This window comes from Melospiza georgiana, chromosome 7 (genome assembly GCF_028018845.1).
Source record: "Melospiza georgiana isolate bMelGeo1 chromosome 7, bMelGeo1.pri, whole genome shotgun sequence".
NCBI classification, from domain to species: Eukaryota; Metazoa; Chordata; class Aves; order Passeriformes; family Passerellidae; genus Melospiza; species Melospiza georgiana.
Genome location: NC_080436.1, coordinates 2,771,237 through 2,788,386, shown reverse-complemented (window position 1 = coordinate 2,788,386; position 17,150 = coordinate 2,771,237).

Genomic DNA, 17,150 nt, shown 5'->3' with positions numbered 1-17,150 from the left:
TGGATCAGACATGGAGGTTCGGCGAGGGCCTGGTAAGAGCCGCCGCAAATCCCCAGCCTCAGCCTGGAGAAGGCCCCTGAGGGCGGTGCTCAGTGTGTGGGCTGGCAGCTGTACCCCTGCCCGCTGCTGCAGCCAGAGGCTTCGCGGGCTCTTCTCCAGGCTCCCGTGGGCCCGAGGCGGGTGCCCACGGAGTCCCGGCCCGCCGGGGCTGCGGGCCAAAACCACGGTTCCCTGCGTAGCAGCCGGCCCTCTGCCCCCTGCCCTCGGAGCCCTTGGCCAGCGGCTGCTGGCCGCGCCTCAGGGCTCTGCAGCAAGGGGAGGCCGGGGCTGGGCGCAGGCAGCGCCCGGTCCAGGGTCTGAACCCGCGCCAACCCTTCCCTCCTGCCGCTCTCTGCAGCTGGCACAGGACAGGAGCAGAGCGGCTGAGCACCTGCGCCAAGCCCTGCCCTACCTGCAGAGCCCACAAGAGCCCCTGCGAGAGGCGGCCGTCAGGTTCATGGGTGAGCCACGAGCCCGGGCTGCCCTTCCCCTCCCCTCCCCGGCCCGCCACAGCTCGGCCCCAGCCCCGCCTGCTGCCCCGGCAGCGCCAGCCGGGCCCGGCGCCGCGGAGCCCCGCCTGGCCTGGGCATTGCTGCTGCCGCCCTCTGGCAGCCGTGCCGTGGGGCGGCAGCGTGCGGCAAGGGCCGGGCTGAGCCCTGCCGGGCCAGCAGCCCGTGCGGCCACAGCGCCGCTGGCAGGGAGCTGTGCCGCTGGGGCCGTGACAGGCTCTGTGTTCACAGGCATGGCCGGGCGGCACCTGAGGGGGCAGCAGCAAGAGCTGCAGCTGATCTGCACTGGTGAGTGAGTGCAGCAGGCTGACAGCGGGGGCTGACAGGGGGAGCTGCAAGCCCTAGCCCGGCTGCGGAGGGCTCTGCTCCCGTGGGCAGAGCACACTGACATTTCAGGGCCACATGTGGGATTTGTTGGTTGCAACTTCGGGCTGATCCCCTTGCTCCCTGCTCCCTCCTGGCCATGGCAAGAGCAGACTGGGATGAACCTGGCAGGGGCCTCTCCTCAGCTCCTCGCAGATCTGGCACCTGACCTTGACTCTGTTCCTCTCTCTTGAAGCCCTGGAAGAAATGGCATATGACAGCAGTCCTGCCATCAGAAATCTGTCAGCTGAAGCTGGGTTTGTTCTCCGGGCTGTACAGAGGGCTCCCTACTCCACGTGGCGTAAGCTGCGAGATGAGTTCCGCAGCGCATGGAAGAAACGACCTCGCCTGTGCCACCGAGCCTTGCTGTTCTGCTGGAACTCTGTGTAAAGTTGATCTGGAAGAATCTTGTCTGCTGGGGCCACTAGAGCCAGCAGGGATTTTCTTTTTAATCAAGATTTTTCTTTTCATATTTTAATTTTTCTTTTGTATGTAAATAAAAATATGTATAGTAAACAGACTACTAGGATCTTTTCCTTGCCAGTATTGGCAGGGCTTTGGGGAGGAGGATGAAAAGGGTGCTTGTGCTCAGCCAGCTGCCCAGGCGTGCAGTGCTGCAGGGAAAATGGCTAGAAGCCCCTTTGCCTTTGGTGCTTCTGCTGAAGCCTTTGTGCTGCCCACAGAGCGGCTGGGCAGGGGCCGGAGCTGCGGGGATCCCTGCCAGAGCGGAGCCTGGAGATGGCCACAAGCCCTCTGCCAGGCAGGAAGCGCCATCCGTGTCCTCCTGCCCGTGTGCTGCTGGCTGCCTTGCTGAGGGCTCCCAGGTGCCTCTGGATGGGGCTGCTCTGGAGCTGCTGTGGGGCTGGGGCGCTGGCAAGCCCTGAGCAATGGGCTGTCAGAGGCCACAAGCAGCCCCCTGGCAGCTGCCTTGATCCTGACAGCAGGCTGCTCTGGCGCTTCCTCAGTGGGCGGTTGGAGGGATCCCCTGGAATCAGGCGTGGAACCCTGGTCCCAGCCTTTCAGGCCTGTGAGGCCAGGAGTTTTGGGGCTGGGCGTGTGCCCTCCCTGTGCTCCAGACTGGAGCCCCTGGCCCCTCAGCCTTAGGCATTGAGCTCCACTGCCTGCCTGCCGAGTCTTGTTCCTGTTGCCGTGGGGGAGGCTGAGCTTTGTGGTTTTAGGCCCCATTGAGCCAGAAGAGCAGCAGCTTTGAGCTTAGAGGGGCCACAGAAAGGCCCTCATCACAAAGGGCATTCGTGGCTTTCCCAGGGCAGGGACACATGAGATTGTGGCAGGTACCTTCAGGGTGCCACGCTGCCTTTGCACTGGGCCACCTCCCTGTTTGCAGGGCTGGCTCTTTGCTTTGCTGTCCTCGGCCTGTTGCTGTCGTGCTCCTCTGGCTGCCTGCAGAGCTGCCACCGCCAGACAGAAAGCAACTGAAGACAAGAATATCAGAGGCTGCACAGATTCTATTTTTGCCAGAATGCAGGAAAGAGAGTGAGAAAAGCACAACGTTCCACTGAAATTTGATTGTCCTGGGAAACTCAGAAGCTGGTGGTGTTGTGGTACTATTGCCAATCCCTTCCATGAGAAGAATTCCTTTCAGGAAAATGCAAAATCATCTGACAGAGACAAAGTATTTCCAGCAGTTGCTCCAGGTGCTCCGGCCATCAGCCCCTGCAGGAAGGAGCACAGCCCCCAAGGCACGTGGGCTTTGGCTCCCTGTGGCACAGAAGCCCCCCGGGGGCACAGGTCTCTGGGGCAGGAGACGGGCACCAGCGCTGCCAGGGCTCGGGGGGTGGCAGCTCTGCTTGGGCAGGGACTCTGCCCCAGCTGCTGATGGCAGTGCTGCCCAGGCCCCAGGGCTCAGAGCAGCATTGGTGCCTGGGCCCACACGTTCCTTGTGCGAGTCCCACCCGCGGGTTTAGGATGGCCAGGGGCCGGGACGAGTCCCAAGGAGGCCGTGCCAGCGTCCCTGGAAGGGCCCGTGCCCTTCCCAGCGCGGCTGCGTCGGCAGCCCTGGGGGCTCCTTCTGCTGCCCTGAGCCCGCAGAGCAGGGCAGCGTTTGCTGATGCTCTGAGCCCTTCCTAAAGATCCTGTGGGGCTGCCTTGGACACCTGGGGCCAGGCATTCCTTCCAGCCTGGGCCACTTTGGCTGGGATGGGGGCGGCCCCAGGGCAGGCGGCAGCGTGTGCAAGGGCCCTTGGTGACACGCTGCAGCACGGTCACTGTGACATGGAACGGGTGTCCAAGGGCCCTTTGTGACACGTGGTGACAAAGGAGCTGGCGGTGACAGGAGCAGGCCACAGTGCTTGGAGCAGGCGACGGGACAGAACGGGACAGAGCGGTGCTGTGAGGAGCCCCCGCACAGTGCGCTCGTTCATGTCCCACCCAGAGCTTTTCTGAGGCGTTACTCCCAACGGTGACCTCGTGGAAAGACTGCGGGCCTTGCTGATCTGTGGCCTTCCCGAGGTTCTCTTTTGCAGGAGCCTGCGAGGCCAGACTGTGGGACTTTGTGACTCAGAACATTTCTGAAGCATTTCTCATCACTGCCGCTGGCCCCCTCGAGGACAGACCACAATCCTTGACAGGAGTCTCCTGTCCTTGTGGCAGGAGCCCTTTAGACCGAGTGCAGGACTTGCTGTCCTGCAACCTTCCTGAGGCGTCTCTCTTGAAGGTGCCTCCCAGGCACAAGTGCAGGACTTGGTGACTTGGAGCTTTTCCAAGGCATCTCTCCTGCAAGTGTCCACAAATCCAATCAGAGATATGGAGCAGAGAGTGCCGAGAGTGCAAAACTTTGCCTGCGTGGAGGAGGAGGAGGAAGAAGGCCCTAGAGCCGCCCCAGCACTGGAGACCGAGGAGGTGGTGCCATTCCAGCCACTGCAGGAGGGTGAGTGGCAGAGCTGGGCCGCAGGAATGGTGCCTGCAGCCGGCTTGACCCCATCTATCCATGCCATGCCATGCCATGCCATGCCATGCCATGCCATGCCATGCCATGCCATGCCATGCCATGCCATGCCATGCCATGCCATGCCATGCCCTGGGGACATGCCCAAGGACAGAACAGAAGAGGGGCCGGGCAGACACCCCGCAGTGGCCCTGCTCCATCCCCTGGGCCATCCCGGGGCTCTCCCTGCCTGGGCAGCGCAGGGCTGGGCTGTGTTCTCCGGCCTCTCCTGCAGCCCCTCAGCTCTGGCTGCGCTCGCTCTTTGCCAGATGCAGCCCTGGAGCGCACACAAGTGCAGGAATCCAGCCGTGGCCGCTTCCACAGCACAGCCCAGGTACCTGCAGCCACCCCCACTGGGGCTGGGCCTGCTGTCCCTGCTCAGCCCAGCACCGTGTGTGCAGCACTCCATGCAACACCCCCTGCTTCCTGCCCTTCTCCTACAGCTCGTCTGCAAATTCACCAAGAACATCCAGCAAGAAGACACCAGCACTATGGGCACTGGGCTCCGAGCACACCCGGAGCTCCTCAAACTTAAGACCAGCGTCACCCTGATGCATTTGCCTGTGGAGAAGGGTGTTTTCAGGCCAGAACAAGTAAGCAGCCTGTGGCCAGGCTTCCATTCTCCCATGAATCACATGGCTTCCCGAGCCACGCCTGCTGGTCCCTGGGTGCCTTTGAGGCCATGGCAGTGCAGTGGGAAGGGAAGCATTTCTCTGGGGAAGCTGGAAACTTTGCTCCATCTGGCAGCTTTCCAAGTCCCCTCATGCCTTCTCCAGATGCACTACCTCCCTGAGCTGTCTGCCAGCTCTCTGCCCTCTCACAGCCACAGCTGCCAGGACGGTGCCCGTGCCCTCTGCTGCTGCCTGGGCCCGGCCCTGTGCGGCTCCGGGCTCCTGCCGGCCGGCTCCCTGTCACTGCCCTGTGCCTTTCAGGTCCTCGAGTGCCTGGACTTGAGGGAATGCAGTGACAGTGTTCTGGACATCATGTCAGAGAACTTGCAGAGTGAGCACAGGGAGAGGCGTCACTTGGCACTCAGAGGCTTCACAGTGCTGGGAAAGAATCCCTCCTTGGTGAGAAGTGGGCAGTGGCTGAAGCTGTGCAGGCAGCGTGGGGCTGGGCAACGCAGTCGCTTGGCCTTGCCTGGGCTTTGGGCGCTGGGGCAGCTGCTCCCAGCTCTCCTGCCTCCCGCTTCAGCTGCCCCAGTGCTTCGGGACAGGCCTTTGGCCTCTGGGCCCTGTGACAGCAGGGTGGCCTTTCACAAACTTGTGTTCCACACAGGCGGAAAAAATGTGGAGCCTGACTGAAAGTCTTGTGGAGCTCCTGCAGGGAAATGAAAGCAACATGATCAGGATGACCATTCTTCTACTGAGATATTTGCTGATGGATATTGGTACCGCAATACCCACCCCCATCGCCCTGCAGCTGGCTGAAGCGCTCCTGCCGCTCTTTGACCATGTAAGGCTCTGTGCCCACAGCCACGGCCACTGGCTGCTGCCCGGACACTTGGTGCCCTGTGGAGATGCAGGCCTGTGCCCTGGGGGCCTGAAGCAGCTCATGCTGAGGTCTTTTGCCCTTCCTTTCATACAGGATGATAGCCAGGTGCAGCTGAGCTGCATGTGTGTCTTTCAAGAGATGCTGGAGTTATTAACAGAAGACGGAAGAAAGGCCTTGAAGTGCCATGTGCGCCAGAGCCTGGTCCCACTGTCCTTCCACTGCCATGATGAGAATCAGATGGTGGCTGAGGTGAGAACTTGTGGCTGGCTGTGGTCCCCCTGGGAGGGGGCTGGGCTGCCTCCTGCCCTGGCACCTTTTGGGCTGCAGCCTCCTCCTGGGTGTGGCACTGGGACGCTCCTGTGCCCTGGCCTGTGGGGCCAACTGTGCCTCTGTGGTGCTCTCCAGGCCTCTCGGGAAACGCTGCATTCTGCAGCCAGATTCCTGAAAAGGAGGGATATTGAACAAATGCTCCAGGTGGATCAGACATGGAGGTTCGGCGAGGGCCTGGTAAGAGCCGCCGCAAATCCCCAGCCTCAGCCTGGAGAAGGCCCCTGAGGGCGGTGCTCAGTGTGTGGGCTGGCAGCTGTACCCCTGCCCGCTGCTGCAGCCAGAGGCTTCGCGGGCTCTTCTCCAGGCTCCCGTGGGCCCGAGGCGGGTGCCCACGGAGTCCCGGCCCGCCGGGGCTGCGGGCCAAAACCACGGTTCCCTGCGTAGCAGCCGGCCCTCTGCCCCCTGCCCTCGGAGCCCTTGGCCAGCGGCTGCTGGCCGCGCCTCAGGGCTCTGCAGCAAGGGGAGGCTGGGGCTGGGCGCAGGCAGCGCCCGGTCCAGGGTCTGAACCCGCGCCAACCCTTCCCTCCTGCCGCTCTCTGCAGCTGGCACAGGACAGGAGCAGAGCGGCTGAGCACCTGCGCCAAGCCCTGCCCTACCTGCAGAGCCCACAAGAGCCCCTGCGAGAGGCGGCCGTCAGGTTCATGGGTGAGCCACGAGCCCGGGCTGCCCTTCCCCTCCCCTCCCCGGCCCGCCACAGCTCGGCCCCAGCCCCGCCTGCTGCCCCGGCAGCGCCAGCCGGGCCCGGCGCCGCGGAGCCCCGCCTGGCCTGGGCATTGCTGCTGCCGCCCTCTGGCAGCCGTGCCGTGGGGCGGCAGCGTGCGGCAAGGGCCGGGCTGAGCCCTGCCGGGCCAGCAGCCCGTGCGGCCACAGCGCCGCTGGCAGGGAGCTGTGCCGCTGGGGCCGTGACAGGCTCTGTGTTCACAGGCATGGCCGGGCGGCACCTGAGGGGGCAGCAGCAAGAGCTGCAGCTGATCTGCACTGGTGAGTGAGTGCAGCAGGCTGACAGCGGGGGCTGACAGGGGGAGCTGCAAGCCCTAGCCCGGCTGCGGAGGGCTCTGCTCCCGTGGGCAGAGCACACTGACATTTCAGGGCCACATGTGGGATTTGTTGGTTGCAACTTCGGGCTGATCCCCTTGCTCCCTGCTCCCTCCTGGCCATGGCAAGAGCAGACTGGGATGAACCTGGCAGGGGCCTCTCCTCAGCTCCTCGCAGATCTGGCACCTGACCTTGACTCTGTTCCTCTCTCTTGAAGCCCTGGAAGAAATGGCATATGACAGCAGTCCTGCCATCAGAAATCTGTCAGCTGAAGCTGGGTTTGTTCTCCGGGCTGTACAGAGGGCTCCCTACTCCACGTGGCGTAAGCTGCGAGATGAGTTCCGCAGCGCATGGAAGAAACGACCTCGCCTGTGCCACCGAGCCTTGCTGTTCTGCTGGAACTCTGTGTAAAGTTGATCTGGAAGAATCTTGTCTGCTGGGGCCACTAGAGCCAGCAGGGATTTTCTTTTTAATCAAGATTTTTCTTTTCATATTTTAATTTTTCTTTTGTATGTAAATAAAAATATGTATAGTAAACAGACTACTAGGATCTTTTCCTTGCCAGTATTGGCAGGGCTTTGGGGAGGAGGATGAAAAGGGTGCTTGTGCTCAGCCAGCTGCCCAGGCGTGCAGTGCTGCAGGGAAAATGGCTAGAAGCCCCTTTGCCTTTGGTGCTTCTGCTGAAGCCTTTGTGCTGCCCACAGAGCGGCTGGGCAGGGGCCGGAGCTGCGGGGATCCCTGCCAGAGCGGAGCCTGGAGATGGCCACAAGCCCTCTGCCAGGCAGGAAGCGCCATCCGTGTCCTCCTGCCCGTGTGCTGCTGGCTGCCTTGCTGAGGGCTCCCAGGTGCCTCTGGATGGGGCTGCTCTGGAGCTGCTGTGGGGCTGGGGCGCTGGCAAGCCCTGAGCAATGGGCTGTCAGAGGCCACAAGCAGCCCCCTGGCAGCTGCCTTGATCCTGACAGCAGGCTGCTCTGGCGCTTCCTCAGTGGGCGGTTGGAGGGATCCCCTGGAATCAGGCGTGGAACCCTGGTCCCAGCCTTTCAGGCCTGTGAGGCCAGGAGTTTTGGGGCTGGGCGTGTGCCCTCCCTGTGCTCCAGACTGGAGCCCCTGGCCCCTCAGCCTTAGGCATTGAGCTCCACTGCCTGCCTGCCGAGTCTTGTTCCTGTTGCCGTGGGGGAGGCTGAGCTTTGTGGTTTTAGGCCCCATTGAGCCAGAAGAGCAGCAGCTTTGAGCTTAGAGGGGCCACAGAAAGGCCCTCATCACAAAGGGCATTCGTGGCTTTCCCAGGGCAGGGACACATGAGATTGTGGCAGGTACCTTCAGGGTGCCACGCTGCCTTTGCACTGGGCCACCTCCCTGTTTGCAGGGCTGGCTCTTTGCTTTGCTGTCCTCGGCCTGTTGCTGTCGTGCTCCTCTGGCTGCCTGCAGAGCTGCCACCGCCAGACAGAAAGCAACTGAAGACAAGAATATCAGAGGCTGCACAGATTCTATTTTTGCCAGAATGCAGGAAAGAGAGTGAGAAAAGCACAACGTTCCACTGAAATTTGATTGTCCTGGGAAACTCAGAAGCTGGTGGTGTTGTGGTACTATTGCCAATCCCTTCCATGAGAAGAATTCCTTTCAGGAAAATGCAAAATCATCTGACAGAGACAAAGTATTTCCAGCAGTTGCTCCAGGTGCTCCGGCCATCAGCCCCTGCAGGAAGGAGCACAGCCCCCAAGGCACGTGGGCTTTGGCTCCCTGTGGCACAGAAGCCCCCCGGGGGCACAGGTCTCTGGGGCAGGAGACGGGCACCAGCGCTGCCAGGGCTCGGGGGGTGGCAGCTCTGCTTGGGCAGGGACTCTGCCCCAGCTGCTGATGGCAGTGCTGCCCAGGCCCCAGGGCTCAGAGCAGCATTGGTGCCTGGGCCCACACGTTCCTTGTGCGAGTCCCACCCGCGGGTTTAGGATGGCCACGGGCCGGGACGAGTCCCAAGGAGGCCGTGCCAGCGTCCCTGGAAGGGCCCGTGCCCTTCCCAGCGCGGCTGCGTTGGCAGCCCGGGGGGCTCCTTCTGCTGCCCTGAGCCCGCAGAGCAGGGCAGCGTTTGCTGATGCTCTGAGCCCTTCCTAAAGATCCTGTGGGGCTGCCTTGGACACCTGGGGCCAGGCATTCCTTCCAGCCTGGGCCACTTTGGCTGGGCTGGGGGCGGCCCCAGGGCAGGCGGCAGCGTGTGCAAGGGCCCTTGGTGACATGCTGCAGCACGGTCACTGTGACATGGAACGGGTGTCCAAGGGCCCTTTGTGACACGTGGTGACAAAGGAGCTGGCGGTGACAGGAGCAGGCCACAGTGCTTGGAGCAGGCGACGGGACAGGACGGGACAGAGCGGTGCCGTGAGGAGCCCCCGCACAGAGCGCTCGTTCATGTCCCACCCAGAGCTTTTCTGAGGCGTTACTCCCAACGGTGACCTCGTGGAAAGACTGCGGGCCTTGCTGATCTGTGGCCTTCTCGAGGTTCTCTTTTGCAGGAGCCTGCGAGGCCAGACTGTGGGACTTTGTGACTCAGAACATTTCTGAAGCATTTCTCATCACTGCCGCTGGCCCCCTCGAGGACAGACCACAATCCTTGACAGGAGTCTCCTGTCCTTGTGGCAGGAGCCCTTTAGACCGAGTGCAGGACTTGCTGTCCTGCAACCTTCCTGAGGCGTCTCTCTTGAAGGTGCCTCCCAGGCACAAGTGCAGGACTTGGTGACTTGGAGCTTTTCCAAGGCATCTCTCCTGCAAGTGTCCACAAATCCAATCAGAGATATGGAGCAGAGAGTGCCGATAGTGCAAAACTTTGCCTGGGTGGAGGAGGAGGAGGAAGAAGGCCCTGGAGCCGCCCCAGCACTGGAGACCGAGGAGGTGGTGCCATTCCAGCCAGTGCAGGAGGGTGAGTGGCAGAGCTGGGCCGCAGGAATGGTGCCTGCAGCCGGCTTGACCCCATCTATCCATGCCATGCCATGCCATGCCATGCCATGCCATGCCATGCCATGCCATGCCATGCCATGCCATGCCATGCCATGCCATGCCCTGGGGACATGCCCAAGGACAGAACAGAAGAGGGGCCGGGCAGACACCCTGCAGTGGCCCTGCTCCATCCCCTGGGCCATCCCGGGGCTCTCCCTGCCTGGGCAGCGCAGGGCTGGGCTGTGTTCTCCGGCCTCTCTCGCAGCCCCTCAGCTCTGGCTGCGCTTGCTCTTTGCCAGATGCAGCCCTGGAGCGCACACAAGTGCAGGAATCCAGCCGTGGCCGCTTCCACAGCACAGCCCAGGTACCTGCAGCCACCCCCACCGGGGCTGGGCCTGCTGTCCCTGCTCAGCCCAGCACCGTGTGTGCAGCACTCCATGCAACACCCCCGGCTTCCTGCCCTTCTCCTACAGCTCGTCTGCAAATTCACCAAGAGCATCCAGCTAGAAGACACCAGCACTATGGGCACTGGGCTCCGAGCACACCCGGAGCTCCTCAAACTTAAGACCAGCATCACCCTGATGCATTTGCCTGTGGAGAAGGGTGTTTTCAGGCCAGAACAAGTAAGCAGCCTGTGGCCAGGCTTCCATTCTCCCATGAATCACATGGCTTCCCGAGCCACGCCTGCTGGTCCCTGGGTGCCTTTGAGGCCATGGCAGTGCAGTGGGAGAGGAAGCATTTCTCTGGGGAAGCTGGAAACTTTGCTCCATCTGGCAGCTTTCCATGTCCCCTCATGCCTTCTCCAGATGCACTACCTCCCTGAGCTGTCTCCCAGCTCTCTGCCCTCTCATAGCCACAGCTGCCAGGATGGTGCCCGTGCCCTGTGCTGCTGCCTGGGCCCGGCGCTGTGCGGCTCCGGGCTCCTGCCGGCCGGCTCCCTGTCACTGCCCTGTGCCTTTCAGGTCCTCGAGTGCCTGGACTTGAGGGAATGCAGTGACAGTGTTCTGGACATCATGTCAGAGAACTTGCAGAGTGAGCACAGGGAGAGGCGTCACTTGGCACTCAGAGGCTTCGCAGTGCTGGGAAAGAATCCCTCCTTGGTGAGAAGTGGGCAGTGGCTGAAGCTGTGCAGGCAGCGTGGGGCTGGGCAACGCAGTCGCTTGGCCTTGCCTGGGCTTTGGGCGCTGGGGCAGCTGCTCCCAGCTCTCCTGCCTCCCGCTTCAGCTGCCCCAGTGCTTCGGGACAGGCCTTTGGCCTCTGGGCCCTGTGACAGCAGGGTGGCCTTTCACAAACTTGTGTTCCACACAGGCGGAAAAAATGTGGAGCCTGACTGAAAGTCTTGTGGAGCTCCTGCAGGGAAATGAAAGCAACATGATCAGGATGACCATTCTTCTACTGAGATATTTGCTGATGGATATTGGTACCGCAATACCCACCCCCATCGCCCTGCAGCTGGCTGAAGCGCTCCTGCCGCTCTTTGACCATGTAAGGCTCTGTGCCCACAGCCACGGCCACTGGCTGCTGCCCGGACACTTGGTGCCCTGTGGAGATGCAGGCCTGTGCCCTGGGGGCCTGAAGCAGCTCATGCTGAGGTCTTTTGCCCTTCCTTTCATACAGGATGATAGCCAGGTGCAGCTGAGCTGCATGTGTGTCTTTCAAGAGATGCTGGAGTTATTAACAGAAGACGGAAGAAAGGCCTTGAAGTCCCATGTGCGCCAGAGCCTGGTCCCACTGTCCTTCCACTGCCATGATGAGAATCAGATGGTGGCTGAGGTGAGGACTTGTGGCCGGCTGTGGTCTCCCTGGGAGGGGGCTGGGCTGCCTCCTGCCCTGGCACCTTGTGGGCTGCAGCCTCCTCCTGGGTGTGGCACTGGGACGCTCCTGTGCCCTGGCCTGTGGGGCCAACTGTGCCTCTGTGGTGCTCTCCAGGCCTCTCGGGAAACGCTGCATTCTGCAGCCAGATTCCTGAAAAGGAGGGATATTGAACAAATGCTCCAGGTGGATCAGACATGGAGGTTCGGCGAGGGCCTGGTAAGAGCCGCCGCAAATCCCCAGCCTCAGCCTGGAGAAGGCCCCTGAGGGCGGTGCTCAGTGTGTGGGTGGCAGCTGTACCCCTGCCCGCTGCTGCAGCCAGAGGCTTCGCGGGCTCTTCTCCAGGCTCCTGTGGGCCCGAGGCGGGTGCCCACGGAGCCCCGGCCCGCCGGGGCTGCGGGCCAAAACCACGGTTCCCTGGGTAGCAGCCGGCCCTCTGCCCCCTGCCCTCGGAGCCCTTGGCCAGCGGCTGCTGGCCACGCCTCAGGGCTCTGCAGCAAGGGGAGGCCGGGGCTGGGCGCAGGCAGCGCCCGGTCCAGGGTCTGAACCCGCGCCAACCCTTCCCTCCTGCCGCTCTCTGCAGCTGGCACAGGACAGGAGCAGAGCGGCTGAGCACCTGCGCCAAGCCCTGCCCTACCTGCAGAGCCCACAAGAGCCCCTGCGAGAGGCGGCCGTCAGGTTCATGGGTGAGCCACGAGCCCGGGCTGCCCTTCCCCTCCCCTCCCCGGCCCGCCACAGCTCGGCCCCAGCCCCGCCTGCTGCCCCGGCAGCGCCAGCCGGGCCCGGCGCCGCGGAGCCCCGCCTGGCCTGGGCATTGCTGCTGCCGCCCTCTGGCAGCCGTGCCGTGGGGCGGCAGCGTGCGGCAAGGGCCGGGCTGAGCCCTGCCGGGCCAGCAGCCCGTGCGGCCACAGCGCCGCTGGCAGGGAGCTGTGCCGCTGGGGCCGTGACAGGCTCTGTGTTCACAGGCATGGCCGGGCGGCACCTGAGGGGGCAGCAGCAAGAGCTGCAGCTGATCTGCACTGGTGAGTGAGTGCAGCAGGCTGACAGCGGGGGCTGACAGGGGGAGCTGCAAGCCCTAGCCCGGCTGCGGAGGGCTCTGCTCCCGTGGGCAGAGCACACTGACATTTCAGGGCCACATGTGGGATTTGTTGGTTGCAACTTCGGGCTGATCCCCTTGCTCCCTGCTCCCTCCTGGCCATGGCAAGAGCAGACTGGGATGAACCTGGCAGGGGCCTCTCCTCAGCTCCTCGCAGATCTGGCACCTGACCTTGACTCTGTTCCTCTCTCTTGAAGCCCTGGAAGAAATGGCATATGACAGCAGTCCTGCCATCAGAAATCTGTCAGCTGAAGCTGGGTTTGTTCTCCGGGCTGTACAGAGGGCTCCCTACTCCACGTGGCGTAAGCTGCGAGATGAGTTCCGCAGCGCATGGAAGAAACGACCTCGCCTGTGCCACCGAGCCTTGCTGTTCTGCTGGAACTCTGTGTAAAGTTGATCTGGAAGAATCTTGTCTGCTGGGGCCACTAGAGCCAGCAGGGATTTTCTTTTTAATCAAGATTTTTCTTTTCATATTTTAATTTTTCTTTTGTATGTAAATAAAAATATGTATAGTAAACAGACTACTAGGATCTTTTCCTTGCCAGTATTGGCAGGGCTTTGGGGAGGAGGATGAAAAGGGTGCTTGTGCTCAGCCAGCTGCCCAGGCGTGCAGTGCTGCAGGGAAAATGGCTAGAAGCCCCTTTGCCTTTGGTGCTTCTGCTGAAGCCTTTGTGCTGCCCACAGAGCGGCTGGGCAGGGGCCGGAGCTGCGGGGATCCCTGCCAGAGCGGAGCCTGGAGATGGCCACAAGCCCTGTGCCAGGCAGGAAGCGCCATCCGTGTCCTCCTGCCCGTGTGCTGCTGGCTGCCTTGCTGAGGGCTCCCAGGTGCCTCTGGATGGGGCTGCTCTGGAGCTGCTGTGGGGCTGGGGCGCTGGCAAGCCCTGAGCAATGGGCTGTCAGAGGCCACAAGCAGCCCCCTGGCAGCTGCCTTGATCCTGACAGCAGGCTGCTCTGGCGCTTCCTCAGTGGGCGGTTGGAGGGATCCCCTGGAATCAGGCGTGCAACCCTGGTCCCAGCCTTTCAGGCCTGTGAGGCCAGGAGTTTTGGGGCTGGGCGTGTGCCCTCCCTGTGCTCCAGACTGGAGCCCCTGGCCCCTCAGCCTTAGGCATTGAGCTCCACTGCCTGCCTGCCGAGTCTTGTTCCTGTTGCCGTGGGGGAGGCTGAGCTTTGTGGTTTTAGGCCCCATTGAGCCAGAAGAGCAGCAGCTTTGAGCTTAGAGGGGCCACAGAAAGGCCCTCGTCACAAAGGGCATTCGTGGCTTTCCCAGGGCAGGGACACATGAGATTGTGGCAGGTACCTTCAGGGTGCCACGCTGCCTTTGCACTGGGCCACCTCCCTGTGTGCAGGGCTGGCTCTTTGCTTTGCTGTCCTCGGCCTGTTGCTGTCGTGCTCCTCTGGCTGCCTGCAGAGCTGCCACCGCCAGACAGAAAGCAACTGAAGACAAGAATATCAGAGGCTGCACAGATTCTATTTTTGCCAGAATGCAGGAAAGAGAGTGAGAAAAGCACAACGTTCCACTGAAATTTGATTGTCCTGGGAAACTCAGAAGCTGGTGGTGTTGTGGTACTATTGCCAATCCCTTCCATGAGAAGAATTCCTTTCAGGAAAATGCAAAATCATCTGACAGAGACAAAGTATTTCCAGCAGTTGCTCCAGGTGCTCCGGCCATCAGCCCCTGCAGGAAGGAGCACAGCCCCCAAGGCACGTGGGCTTTGGCTCCCTGTGGCACAGAAGCCCCCCGGGGGCACAGGTCTCTGGGGCAGGAGACGGGCACCAGCGCTGCCAGGGCTCGGGGGGTGGCAGCTCTGCTTGGGCAGGGACTCTGCCCCAGCTGCTGATGGCAGTGCTGCCCAGGCCCCAGGGCTCAGAGCAGCATTGGTGCCTGGCCCACACGTTCCTTGTGCGAGTCCCACCCGCGGATTTAGGATGGCCACGGGCCGGGACGAGTCCCAAGGAGGCCGTGCCAGCGTCCCTGGAAGGGCCCGTGCCCTTCCCAGCGCGGCTGCGTCGGCAGCCCGGGGGGCTCCTTCTGCTGCCCTGAGCCCGCAGAGCAGGGCAGCGTTTGCTGATGCTCTGAGCCCTTCCTAAAGATCCTGTGGGGCTGCCTTGGACAGCTGGGGCCAGGCATTCCTTCCAGCCTGGGCCACTTTGGCTGGGCTGGGGGCGGCCCCAGGGCAGGCGGCAGCGTGTGCAAGGGCCCTTGGTGACATGCTGCAGCACGGTCACTGTGACATGGAACGGGTGTCCAAGGGCCCTTTGTGACACGTGGTGACAAAGGAGCTGGCGGTGACAGGAGCAGGCCACAGTGCTTGGAGCAGGCGACGGGACAGGACGGGACAGAGCGGTGCCGTGAGGAGCCCCCGCACAGAGCGCTCGTTCATGTCCCACCCAGAGCTTTTCTGAGGCGTTACTCCCAACGGTGACCTCGTGGAAAGACTGCGGGCCTTGCTGATCTGTGGCCTTCTCGAGGTTCTCTTTTGCAGGAGCCTGCGAGGCCAGACTGTGGGACTTTGTGACTCAGAACATTTCTGAAGCATTTCTCATCACTGCCGCTGGCCCCCTCGAGGACAGACCACAATCCTTGACAGGAGTCTCCTGTCCTTGTGGCAGGAGCCCTTTAGACCGAGTGCAGGACTTGCTGTCCTGCAACCTTCCTGAGGCGTCTCTCTTGAAGGTGCCTCCCAGGCACAAGTGCAGGACTTGGTGACTTGGAGCTTTTCCAAGGCATCTCTCCTGCAAGTGTCCACAAATCCAATCAGAGATATGGAGCAGAGAGTGCCGATAGTGCAAAACTTTGCCTGGGTGGAGGAGGAGGAGGAAGAAGGCCCTGGAGCCGCCCCAGCACTGGAGACCGAGGAGGTGGTGCCATTCCAGCCACTGCAGGAGGGTGAGTGGCAGAGCTGGGCCGCAGGAATGGTGCGTGCAGCCGGCTTGACCCCATCTATCCATGCCATGCCATGCCATGCCATGCCATGCCATGCCATGCCATGCCATGCCATGCCATGCCCTGGGGACATGCCCAAGGACAGAACAGAAGAGGGGCCGGGCAGACACCCCGCAGTGGCCCTGCTCCATCCCCTGGGCCATCCCGGGGCTCTCCCTGCCTGGGCAGCGCAGGGCTGGGCTGTGTTCTCCGGCCTCTCTCGCAGCCCCTCAGCTCTGGCTGCGCTTGCTCTTTGCCAGATGCAGCCCTGGAGCGCACACAAGTGCAGGAATCCAGCCGTGGCCACTTCCACAGCACAGCCCAGGTACCTGCAGCCACCCCCACCGGGGCTGGGCCTGCTGTCCCTGCTCAGCCCAGCACCGTGTGTGCAGCACTCCATGCAACACCCCCGGCTTCCTGCCCTTCTCCTACAGCTCGTCTGCAAATTCACCAAGAGCATCCAGCAAGAAGACACCAGCACTATGGGCACTGGGCTCCGAGCACACCCGGAGCTCCTCAAACTTAAGACCAGCATCACCCTGATGCATTTGCCTGTGGAGAAGGGTGTTTTCAGGCCAGAACAAGTAAGCAGCCTGTGGCCAGGCTTCCATTCTCCCATGAATCACATGGCTTCCCGAGCCACGCCTGCTGGTCCCTGGGTGCCTTTGAGGCCATGGCAGTGCAGTGGGAGAGGAAGCATTTCTCTGGGGAAGCTGGAAACTTTGCTCCATCTGGCAGCTTTCCAAGTCCCCTCATGCCTTCTCCAGATGCACTACCTCCCTGAGCTGTCTCCCAGCTCTCTGCCCTCTCATAGCCACAGCTGCCAGGACGGTGCCCGTGCCCTGTGCTGCTGCCTGGGCCCGGCCCTGTGCGGCTCCGGGCTCCTGCCGGCCGGCTCCCTGTCACTGCCCTGTGCCTTTCAGGTCCTCGAGTGCCTGGACTTGAGGGAATGCAGTGACAGTGTTCTGGACATCATGTCAGAGAACTTGCAGAGTGAGCACAGGGAGAGGCGTCACTTGGCACTCAGAGGCTTCACAGTGCTGGGAAAGAATCCCTCCTTGGTGAGAAGTGGGCAGTGGCTGAAGCTGTGCAGGCAGCGTGGGGCTGGGCAACGCAGTCGCTTGGCCTTGCCTGGGCTTTGGGCGCTGGGGCAGCTGCTCCCAGCTCTCCTGCCTCCCGCTTCAGCTGCCCCAGTGCTTCGGGACAGGCCTTTGGCCTCTGGGCCCTGTGACAGCAGGGTGGCCTTTCACAAACTTGTGTTCCACACAGGCGGAAAAAATGTGGAGCCTGACTGAAAGTCTTGTGGAGCTCCTGCAGGGAAATGAAAGCAACATGATCAGGATGACCATTCTTCTACTGAGATATTTGCTGATGGATATTGGTACCGCAATACCCACCCCCATCGCCCTGCAGCTGGCTGAAGCGCTCCTGCCGCTCTTTGACCATGTAAGGCTCTGTGCCCACAGCCACGGCCACTGGCTGCTGCCCGGACACTTGGTGCCCTGTGGAGATGCAGGCCTGTGCCCTGGGGGCCTGAAGCAGCTCATGCTGAGGTCTTTTGCCCTTCCTTTCATACAGGATGATAGCCAGGTGCAGCTGAGCTGCATGTGTGTCTTTCAAGAGATGCTGGAGTTATTAACAGAAGACGGAAGAAAGGCCTTGAAGTCCCATGTGCGCCAG